General features: G+C 41.3%; 1 pseudogene across 1 annotated transcript; it reads left to right on the forward strand.

The window, feature by feature from the left end:
- Window positions 1-3,678: 3,678 nt before the first annotated feature.
- Window positions 3,679-6,185, forward strand: LOC147422226 (putative aldo-keto reductase 2; annotated as a pseudogene). Its single transcript, XR_015186734.1, has 5 exons — window positions 3,679-3,978; window positions 4,174-4,377; window positions 4,544-4,716; window positions 4,845-4,947; window positions 5,082-6,185. The product of XR_015186734.1 is annotated as a putative aldo-keto reductase 2 (transcript).
- The last annotated feature ends 5,325 nt before the right edge of the window (window positions 6,186-11,510 follow it).

An 11,510-nucleotide genomic window follows, 5' to 3' on the forward strand; every position in this document is an offset into this window, starting at 1 on the left:
TTCAAAAGCTTATTGAAGATGGGATTAGTTATCCCACAAAGCTGGCCATCGTACTCTTTGTCGCAGGATCTCATGTGATGGTATGGGGAAGAAAACTGAGTGATGTTACCCATTTGTACATATTCTAGGGCTCTTGATGATGAAGGCTCCCCAATAGTTGACCATTCAAAGCTTGAGTGGCGACTGAACTCAACCTTCTATGCTTCTACAATTTAAATTATCGGTTCCTAATGCCATCTCTGACCAAGATATCCGACCTCTTTTGCTTATTTGTGGTCGATTTCATTGTATGTTGTACTTTGAAGCCATGTAATCTGCCTTTTACAAATCTAGCACCATGAAAAATGCTCCAATGAAGCCTCTCTATGGTCTTTGTGATTATCTACTAGAGATGGTTGAAATCAATAGGACCTAGCTCCTCCTTTGAACTCAAGTGGATATGCAAGCCTTCAAACAAGGCAGAGTAGTGGCGGTGTGATAGGGTATGGAGTAGTGTGTGTGTGTGTGTGTGTGTGTGTGTGTGTGTGTGTGTGTGTGTGTGTGTGTGTGTGTGAGAGAGAGAGAGAGAGAGAGAGAGAGAGAGAGAGAGATGGCATTACCTGATGGGAACACCCTCCAAAATAGACCATATTGGGACTTTTGCGAGTATCTGCAAATCAACACACCAAAAATGGCAATGCAAGCGCATTTGTGGCCATTGCATCAGAGTCCTCAAGCACTCTAGCAAGATAGTTCTCATCATCGACACAAAGCAAGCAACAAGGGAGATGTGTTGTTTGAAGGGTGGTCTAGTTTGAAGAAGGCCGGCTCAGTATGTGCATGTGGATGTGTGTATCGTCATGAGCAACGAGCGAGAGAGATAGAATGCTGCAGAGTTTGCCGAAGCTTGAGACGGGGATGGAACTTGTGGTGTGAGAGCTCGTGCTCGGCTTGAAAGTCAGGGTGCCTTCGTGTGATGCCACAACCAAAGTGTCTTACTGTCTATGTTCTATGCTAGATATGGTTTGTAAAATTATAGCTGCAAGTTTCTGAGGGATTGATAGAAATAAGTGTGTGAAGATCCAAAATGTAAAAGAAAACGATATAGAAATAATTGGAGACACAGCATGTGCATGGCTTGCAAAAAATGGCAAATTTGTAGGGAAGGGTTGGTGGTCGAAAGACAAAAGGCAGTGTCTGTTGCATGCAATGAAGGCCAAGACAATCAGAAAATGCTGAGGGTTGGTCTTTTGAGAGTGTGCATGCTGGCTGGGGCTGTTGCGATGAGAGAGAACGAGACAGTTGTAGCGGTTCTTTTGTGAATTGGAGATGGCATGCACGATATGCCCCCTTTGAATATGTGGGCATCACTGGTGGAGAGAGCGGGTTGTTAGAAAGCAATTCCGAGCAACTGAGACACACACACATAGAGAGAGAGAGAGAGAGAGAGAGAGAGATGTTGAACCGTCGTTGTAGAGAGAGATGTATGTGTGTGGTTGTGCTTCTATGACTATGGTTGGTGAGAAAGAGTTATGGAGTGTGTACAAATGATTAGAGAAAAAGCAACAAACAAAGTGACTCATGGGTTGTTGGTAATAGGGGGTGGATATTATTTCTATATCGGATGGTGGCATGAGCGAGAGATAGGGAGTCAGGGAATCATATTAAAGAGTTTGAGACTTTAGAGAAAATTTGGAAATCACCAATGTCTTGAAGATTTGGCCATATGGATAGATCTCAAACTATTTCTAAAGGCCAAAACTTCCACAAGGAACTACTTGAAAATCTCTTTCGATCCATGCTCTCAAAACTTTGGCTAAGATTTGGCCATGTCGTCAAATCTTAAGCTCAGTTTGAAAGTGGGAATCCAAGAAGTCCCAAATTCACTAATATGGTGTTACTAGATGTAAGTGTGGCCGCAAGTTGACTAGAGGAGAGAGACTAGGTCAATAGACGACGTTAATCTGATCATGCACAATGAGAGAGAGAGAGAGAGAGAGAGAGAGAGAGAGAGTCTCACAGAGAGAGAGAGAGAGAGAGAGAGAGAGAGAGAGAGTTCACTCGTTGTTTCAACTGCGAGTAATGGGTCCGCGCATGTATCCGAGGAAAAATAACTTCTCTCTCTCTGTGGCGTGTTACCACACACCAATCAATCTCCTTTCCGGACTAATCTTTCTGGAATTATCTTTGCTTTTTCTTCGAAACTGCTACAGATATCGAATGTTTCTATTTTTCTACGGGCTACATCGGGCATTGAAAATTTAGACTTTGGAATCTCATGGGGTTGTATCCCACGCACATTGGTTCAATTAACCCGATTCTTTCTCTATACTTGAATCTTCAGCTCAATTCATAGGAAAAATCCCTGAGTCTCTTGGGATTGTTTACCTTCTCCTTCTACTTCTCGTTCTTTGTAAAACTCCGGCTACTTCTACTTCTTCTCCTTATTCCCTCGTGCCAAATTCCATGGTGGTTTATATATCCATCGATTCTAAACTTATCATCAACCAAGCTTAGAATTCTTAAACAGCCCTCACTAAGTCATACTGGCTCACCTCCAAGCTACAAAAGGAGTGGGATAAGGCCTCATAGTGGTTCGCGCTCTATTTTATTCATTTGCTTACGAGATTCCTCCTACTTGCCTCTCAAAGCCTACCTTAGGATGCCTACCTCTTAAAAGGAAGAGTCGAGGATATTTCGAACCCGGAACCATAAGGACTGCAAGATTACGAATTACTACCTTAGGATTCCTACCTTTTAAAAGGGAGAGTCGAGGATTTGAACCCGGAACCAGAAGGGCAGCAAGATTACAAATGCTTACGTAACCAATCGAGCATCCCTGCGAGGCTGATGACGATGGAAATTCGTTCAATAATGAAAAGATGAACATCCACTACCTGCTCGCACGGAGCAGGGCAGATGACTGCCACAGAGCAGGGCTTCCCCCTGCTCCTCCCTGCTACACCTGGATTTTGTGCGTGCTCTCACAAGCTCCATGTGCTCGCTCGTCGGCAACTCTACGCTGCTCGCATCTCTATCGCTCGAGCGGCCTTAATGTTGCTCGCTCCTGGATGTACTCACGCCCGTCAGTATCGTAGAGGATTCTGGCTTATTTTATTTTTCATAATGGGTGCCACATACTGGTTCATCTCCCAATTTATCAATTGGAATCTCACTATATTCCATCTCAAGCTCTGTGGGTTGCCGAGTCCAAGGGCCAAAACAAACACTTGTCAGCGAGTATTGAACCTGACACACCGCAATCAGGAAGCATCCTTTGTGTTGAACCATCCCACCAGCACCAGGTGCTTGTGACATTGCTTGCCCCTTTGTTATAAAACAAGCAAGCCCCCAGTCCTCTGCCCGCCCCCGTGTCCTCCCTAGCCCAGTCGTCGTTGTCCAGCACACATAGCTCTTCCAATCGCGCATCACATTCTCCTACTCTGTCTGCTTGCTACAAGCCACGTTCTTCGCTGTCCTGCCTGCGAGTCGCAACCTCCTTCCCTGCTAAAGTGAAGAAAATGAAAGCATCTCCCAAGATTCCAATCTTTAACGAGCTATTTGAAATCGTGGCAACATATGATAGACGTAACGGAGTCCTGCTTGAATTTTTTGGAGAGGAGCTCATGTGATGTCACGGCCCACGACACGACTCTACCCCTTGCCCCCGTCCTTTATAAAGCCTGTCGAAGCGTGCCTGTGCTGTAAAAGCTCTCCTCTCATCACTACACACGGCCAGCCTGCTATCTAAGAATTTCTTCACCTGCTGCATTTTACATGGCTCCACCTGCTGTTAAGTCGGTTCCTTTGGGGTCGCAGGGCCTCCACGTTTCCGCTCAGGGCCTGGGATGTATGGGCATGTCGTCCTTCTTTTATGGTCTCCCCAAGCCTGACGCCGACATGATCGCGCTCATTCACCACGCCGTCCACTCCGGCATCACCTTCCTCGACACCTCTGATGTCTATGGCCCCTTCACCAACGAGCTCCTCCTGGGCAAGGTATTCATTCTGTATTGTTTTCTCATGATTTAAGGTGGCATGTTGTATTCTGATTGAGCCAGTGTTTGTATGCATTTGTTGATGCGCGCTCACTAGCTTGTCAATAGTTACCCACTTCCAATGTAGTTGAAACCTACAAACATTTGTCTGTGTGCGCATGTAATCGATCATTTGGTTCTTAATGTATGTATACAGGCTCTCAAGGGCATAAGACATAAAGTCCAGCTTGCCACAAAGTTTGGCGCCACGATTGATACAGATACTGGCACATTTGGCATCAATGGAGATCCTGCATACGTGCGTGCAGCTTGCGAAGCTAGCCTTAGGAGGCTTAATGTGGATTACATTGACTTGTACTACCAACATCGTATTGACACCAACGTTCCGATTGAAGTTACGGTGAGGTTACCTCCATAGAAGCTAAGCTGCCATGTTTTAATCATGGAACATATAACTTCAAACAGATGCGAACATTGAAATCACAGCAGCATGTAAAATGCAGCAATACACGTATTTTTCAGGCACTTGTTGTTCGGCATGAGTTTTTATGTGCTCTGCTCCACAGGTGGGGGAAATGAAGAAGCTAGTGGAGGAAGGAAAGGTGAAGTATCTGGGGCTATCCGAGGCTTCAGCATCAACCATACGGCGGGCTCATGCAATTCACCCCATTAGTGCCGTCCAACTGGAGTGGTCTTTGTGGTCGCGTGATGTGGAGAAAGACATCATACCCACCTGCAGGTGATCCTTGTTTCTTTTCATCTACTCTTCACGCTTGTATGTGTGTGATGCATGCTGTGTTGACCGTGGTTGACAGAAAGAATAAAACTGTCACTTCACACTGGCTCCTTTTCTCACATTAATTGCAGGGAACTCGGGATTGGAATAGTTGTGTATAGCCCGCTTGGTCGAGGGTTCTTTTCAGCTGGTGCAAAAATCCTAGAAAACGCAACAGAAACAGATTTCCGCAAGGTATGTTGTGCTGTTCGATAAGCTTGCAGAATCATTTATATGCTGAATAGTCTGTGTGCAATCTATACGTTAAAACTCATCGCAATTCCTTCCTTTTATTCATTGGCCTGTGTGCATGGTACATGAAAGTGTAGATTGCGCAGCCAAGGATGCAGGGAGTAAATCTTGAAAAAAATCAGATCTTGTTTGAAGCATTACAAGAGTTGGCTGCAAGAAAAGGGTGAACGCCAGGACAGGTCGCACTTGCTTGGGTTCAGCACCAAGGGGATGATGTCGTACCCATTCCCGGCACAACTCGCGTCAAGAATTTCGAGGAAAATGTGGGTGCCCTTGATGTGAAGTTGAGCAAAGCAGAGGTGGAGGAGATTGTGGCTTTGTTTCACGAGGGCGCTATTGCCGGAGAGCGTTATGAGGATGCACATCTGTTGATGTCTCACCAGAATTCCGATACTCCTCCCTTGTCTGCATGGACAGCTCCTTGATTTTGCGTTTTCATCTCTCTTGCTACAAGTTGATGCGACTATGGAAGCATCCAAGTTCCAGTTACTAGAAGCTTGTGAAGGCAAGCTACCAGACATGCCATCACAACAATTCCTCACTACCAGACTATGCACTCCCAATGATGATAAGGAATCACCTCATAGACTTCTTGTCTGTATTATGACCATCCAAATTAGCATCAATGTATCCCTATACCTCCACTACATACATTGCATAAACATGCACATAATGAAGTTTACCTCTAATTTTGGGATCAAGAGGTAACCTACCAAGACCAGAAATCAAAACTGCATAAACCTTCAAATACAGACTACAGTTTTCTACATGAAGGCTTTCCAACATTGCAGATTACAGAGTACAGTTTTGTTTTTTCTTCATACTGCAACTCAACAGCATCATTCCAATTGTGGTATGCTGATCGTAACAATCATGGAAGTTTCCATATCTCTACAATTGTACCGTATGACCATACAACACAACCTACCATACAGTATGACATGGCATAGCTACCCGGAATGGGAAATCTGAATGGCAACATGCATGAAATGTTATTCCCTTTTATGGATACTCATGTCTGAAACACGAAACACGGATTCGGAATGGGAGATAGGAACAGGGAACACAGACCTAAAAATGGTCATTCCTTGTGACTATGTGGTCAACATGGTTCTTGGGAGTTATTTGAACGACACATCCTACAAATCTGAATCATACGACGTGAATGGTAGTACACAATAAAGAAACCATACCAAACTTTATTACACGATAGTATGATGACAACCCTTGTTACGATGCTCCCACTATCTTGTTCCTTTACGTGGTGGGTTTCCTTTTTTTTTGTTTTAAGTGCTGACAAGTCATATTTTTTTATTCCACCAACACCGTGCATTAGGCTGGGCACCTGGGGCCATCCTTTGCCTTAAGATACCGCCAAGGGCGCTTAGTGGGGATCGAACCCGTTGGTGATGCAAGTCCAACCCTCTTCCAACTAAGCTAGCCCCATTGGATAAACATGGTGGCTTTCTTAAACACATAATCTACATACGCACCAGCCTTGCTAATTTAATCTCCAGGCATTGAAATAGTTTTATAACCATAGCTTCCTACTACACTTTGACAACATGTCCACAAATCACAAACATAGCTTAAATTTAGTTTGAAAAAAGTGCAAAACCTTATGCGAGAAGGCAGTCTTTGGATCTATGTGATGCAAAAAGCAATAATTAATTATAATGATTGCAAATGTACCTTATTGTTTCCATCTTTGAAATGGGAACACGTGTCTCCTTACTAATTGTTTGGAGCACACAATTGAGCCAAATGCACGTCTTCTTGCCCAATGTTTTATGTGATCTTTGTCTTTGTTATGGAACCAATTAAGAGCTGGGTCTTTCTATGGCTAAAAGTATTAGTAGTATTCTTGGTAATAATGTGTCCCACAATTTTGAAAACTAGTATAAGTATCAATTTCTCTTCCTGCTAGACAACATTAGCACTTTTGAACAGAAACTTCCTATGTTAGCAAGGAGCGTCTCCTTATTAAAAAAGGTTGAGGAAGGCTAGCATATCAATTCAAAGGCATTAAATTAATCCACAACATTTCCTTTGTATTATTAGTATACCTAAAAGTAAGGGAAAAAGGGGGAGCAAATGCTCACTTGCTTCCTCTAAAATGGTCTCAAATACCACTAAAGAATTGATGCATAGTGGGTCCGAACCTAACTCTAAGCTTGACATGTTGAAAATATAGGATTGACGTGTTATGGCATATAGACAATGGAAAATTGCATCTTTTTTAAGATTTGCATGCCTCATGTATATCAACTTCAGAGCCGATTTATGTGTAGAGATGTTCATGTACAAAGTCTTTCTAGGAACATTAAAAGAACAAGTGTGTGACCCGTCCTCCAAACAGAAGCTATGCAAACCACACACACAGTTTATAAAATAGAGGTGTTCCAGGTACATACATACATACATATATATATATATATATATATATATATATATATGTATACATATACATATACATATACATATACATATACATATACATATACATATATATATATATATATATATATATATATATATATATATATATATATATATATATATATATATATATATATATATATATATATATATATATATATATATATAGCAATGATGCAAATCTTTAAGGATTATCTTCAAAAGTTAATGAGAATTTTTTTGGGTGATTTCACTATATACTCAATTTGTTCTTTCACTTTGATTGCATAATTGGGGTTCATTCAATTTTGTTACTTCCTGACCGGGGTCTTGAATTAATCTTTGATGGGATCCTGTGTTGACACATCCTTTGGTTCATGAGTGGTTTCCAATGCTCTTACCGTTGTTCCCTTGAGTTCAAGACTCGTGCTATAGATCTTTGAGTTCTCTTAAGTTTGTTCCTACGATGGTTTAAGAAAGAAATTTTCCTTCCATCTTGTGCTTCTCGGGTAAGAGCCATGATGAAGAGAAGAAAAATTGCTACCATTATACTTTCTTAATAATCTTCTAACCCTATTATGGTACATTCTTGGTACATTAAAGTTTTGAAATGATACCATGCCATGCTTATCAATCAAAAACCATTCTCACGCACTTAATGTTTTTTTGATTGCTTCTTCTTCTTGATGCTTGCTATAGTACAAACCACATTCCTACAATCAAATTTAAAGAGTGCACTATGATCTGACAAGATGCAAAATCAGAGAGCTCAATGTGTCATCGTTTTTGTGAAGGGTTGTCTTGCATGTGTAGCAACTTGCTTCTCTAATGCATAGAGTCCTCTCCATGCAGCATGCCTTTTCCTCTTCTTTCTTGATATTTTGGCTTCTTTTAATAGCCTCTACTCATCTTTTTCAGCCGAACTTAGCCTACATGTTGTAATTGACTAAAAAGCATACAAAGTATGTATTTTAAAAAGTGGGCACTTAACCCACCCAAATTTCAAAGTTGTGAGTGGGTTTTTTGAGAGCTTTTGACACTCTCCCATAGCATCTATGCACTATAAGTTTGATCAACTACATCCTTTGGATTGATAATTTTCTCTAAGGTTCTTGCTAGCACTACAATAAATAAGGAAAAATAATTAAACTACCAGCCCTTGGCCCCGATCTACTCATTAAAAGCTTACATACATAATTGTAAACGTGATAAGTAAACTTGTGGACACTAAAAAAATAAGCAATCCGACTTTGTATATAATGAGGTACTTATAAAAATATGATACAATTGTAAAAGTGATAATTAAAAATGTGGACACTACAAAAATATGCAATTCGACTTTGTATATGATTAGGTAATTACAAAGATAAGCGACACAAACAGACATTCGGTGGCTTATGTTAGCCTAATTGCTAGCAATGTGGAGCCCATGTAGTATGCCTACTTGGGTAGCAATGCACGTGTGTAGGTCACGGTGGTGTATACGTGAGCACTAGTGGCCATGTGGAGGTGGAGAAGACATGGGGACAAAAAGGAAGAGAACAATAGAAGAGGGAAGGAGGAAGGGTTTGCCAAAACAGACATATGCACATCCTTCACCATGCATAGAAAATTAAAAGAGTCCCATCGATGTCTTGAATACTTCCTCCAAGAAAAACACACTCACAAAAACCATGTCAATCATTCATGGGATTGTACAGTTGACCACTACAAGAGGTCGCCCAAAAACGGATGCTTTGATTATCGAAAAGTCACATCATAGCGTCGGTATGTTTGACGAAGAGTGAAGGATATTTTTTTGAAAAAGAAAGGAATTTTTGACACTATACAAGTGGAGATACCAATGGGTGTTTCAATGCAGATACTTATGGTTATTCTAGCATAAATATCGATGCCTTGCCAAAAAGTAAGCGTCGAGCAGATCTTGCCCTTTTCTGCTCGATTTTTTCTCATGACTTGCTCTTCTTCTTTTTCCCAGATCTGCACTCGTCCCTATCTTCTCTCTCTCTCTCTCTCTCTCTCTCTCTCTCTCTCTTACACACACACACACACACACACACACACACACACACACACACACACACACATATTTTGTGGCATTATTGTCTTAGTATGTGAGTATATTTTGGGCTTGTTCTAATTCATTGATTTGTATGTATGTATGAGTAAACTATTGATGCTTTTTTTGGGGGGTTTCAGATTTGGTGTGAATTTCTCACGTGGGACAAAGAGCTCAAGATTGTGGAAAGTGCATGTGAGTCCACATTGTAGACACAGTAACAATGCATATTCATACACACAATATTTTAATGCTTTTTAATGTATTTTTATTTATTTTTGTACGTAAGTATTTTAATTAGATCAATATTAAAAGGTTAATTGAATCAATTTTAAATAGAATAGTTTAGTTCATTAATTAAAAGCTATTTTAGTTTTCTTGATTGCATGCTTGTTTATGTGTGAAAAAATAAATTATATTTGTTTTAGTTGTAGATTAGTTATTGTATATTAAAAAAATAGATTTGTTCAATTGTTTATAAAATAAAAATAAAAGCCAAATAATTAATAAAAAATATAAGTTAATTTATAAAGTAATTAATCAAAATAAAAGCTTAAAAAGATTCTGGATAAACACATTGAAGAGGGATAGAGAAAGAAAGAAGAAAACGTTATATAAGCAACGAGAAAAAGAGAGAGAGATACGTTAATTTAAAAACTAATTAATTAAAAATAAAAGATTAATAAACACATTGCAAGAGAGATAGAGAGAGAGGGAAGATAAATTTATGTAAATAAAGAGAGAACGGATAGAGAAAAGATAAAAAGGTAGAGAGAGAGAGAGAGAGAGAGAGAGAGAGAGAGAGAGAGAGAGAGAGAGAGAGAGAGAATTATCGTCCATGGAGGTCAGATATGACCCATGGGACCAAAACAAAACATTACATCCGTTCTTTTAAGGTGGAGGTGTTAAATACACATCAGTTAGGGACTGAGGGTCCATCAGGGGGAAAAGATAGAACATCAAAACCTGAGGGGGGTCAGGTAAAGGGGGGAGTTTGCTTGGGAGTTTGAAGCTCCTAAATGATGGCTTTACCACCACGATAGAATGCCCAATTACCTCTTTTACTAGCTTCATGCATCTTCTTAATGAGCTCAGCTTGCTTTATGCTTGAGTTGGTTTCAGGTCAATTCCTTGGCGATCCAAAGCTTTGTCCCCTTGAGGCAGTACGATTCGCGTAGCAGCCTTGTCCGTTATTCTTTGTTTTTGAAAGTGAGGATGCAATTGCCAGGTGGTACACGCCTATGTGTGTCGTTGATCCAAGAGACAGTGTCGGACTCGATGTTGATTGGTTGAAGAGTGTCATTCAGCATAGTGATGGCTTCTTTGAGGGTGTCCTCTTTGGTGCACCATGGTGGGGAGAGTCCTCCAATTCTAATCTTGAGGGCAAGGGATTTTTGTAGCCTCATTGAGAGAAGCTTCGACTTTGTGTTTTTTTGCGAGTGGAGTTTTGTTCTCCTTTGCCGCATCCTCAAGCTTACTCAAGCGTTGTTTGAGTGCAGTGTTCTCCCAAACAAGTGCTTGGATCTGAGCCTCTAGGGTCGTGATCCATGCATCTTGGCGAGTGGTGGGATCCTTCTTGGGTGCAGCTGCCATAGGAAGAAAACTCTTGCGTGCTTTGGGGGTCGGCGTGTTGAAGGAAGACATGGCTCGCGTAAACCTTGAGTTGTATGAGAGTGGTGTGAAAACCCTTGAAGTTCGACAAAAACCTGCGATTGTCCTTGTGGAAGTGGAGGTCAAACCTTGAGAGCTGTGAGAGGGGTGTGAAAACCCTTGAATCTCGGTGAAAACTTGAGGGACTCTGTCCTTGTCAAAGTGGAGGTCAAAGTCAAGTGGAGCATCCAACTCTAGGCAGACCACTCGCAGACAGCAGCGCCGTCATGGCAGTACCGTCGTCGAGTGACTATGGAAGCAAGGGTTGCTGAGAGAGTGGGAGTGAGGGGCATGGTTATGCAGAGGTTGTTGTGCTAGTCTGGTTTGCAAGTGCTATTGTTTGCGCTAGTTTACTGAGAGAGTGGGAGCGAGGAGCGTG

Source organism: Adiantum capillus-veneris, chromosome 27, assembly GCF_014529385.1.
Source record: "Adiantum capillus-veneris isolate H3 chromosome 27, ASM1452938v2, whole genome shotgun sequence".
NCBI lineage: Eukaryota > Viridiplantae > Streptophyta > Polypodiopsida > Polypodiales > Pteridaceae > Adiantum > Adiantum capillus-veneris.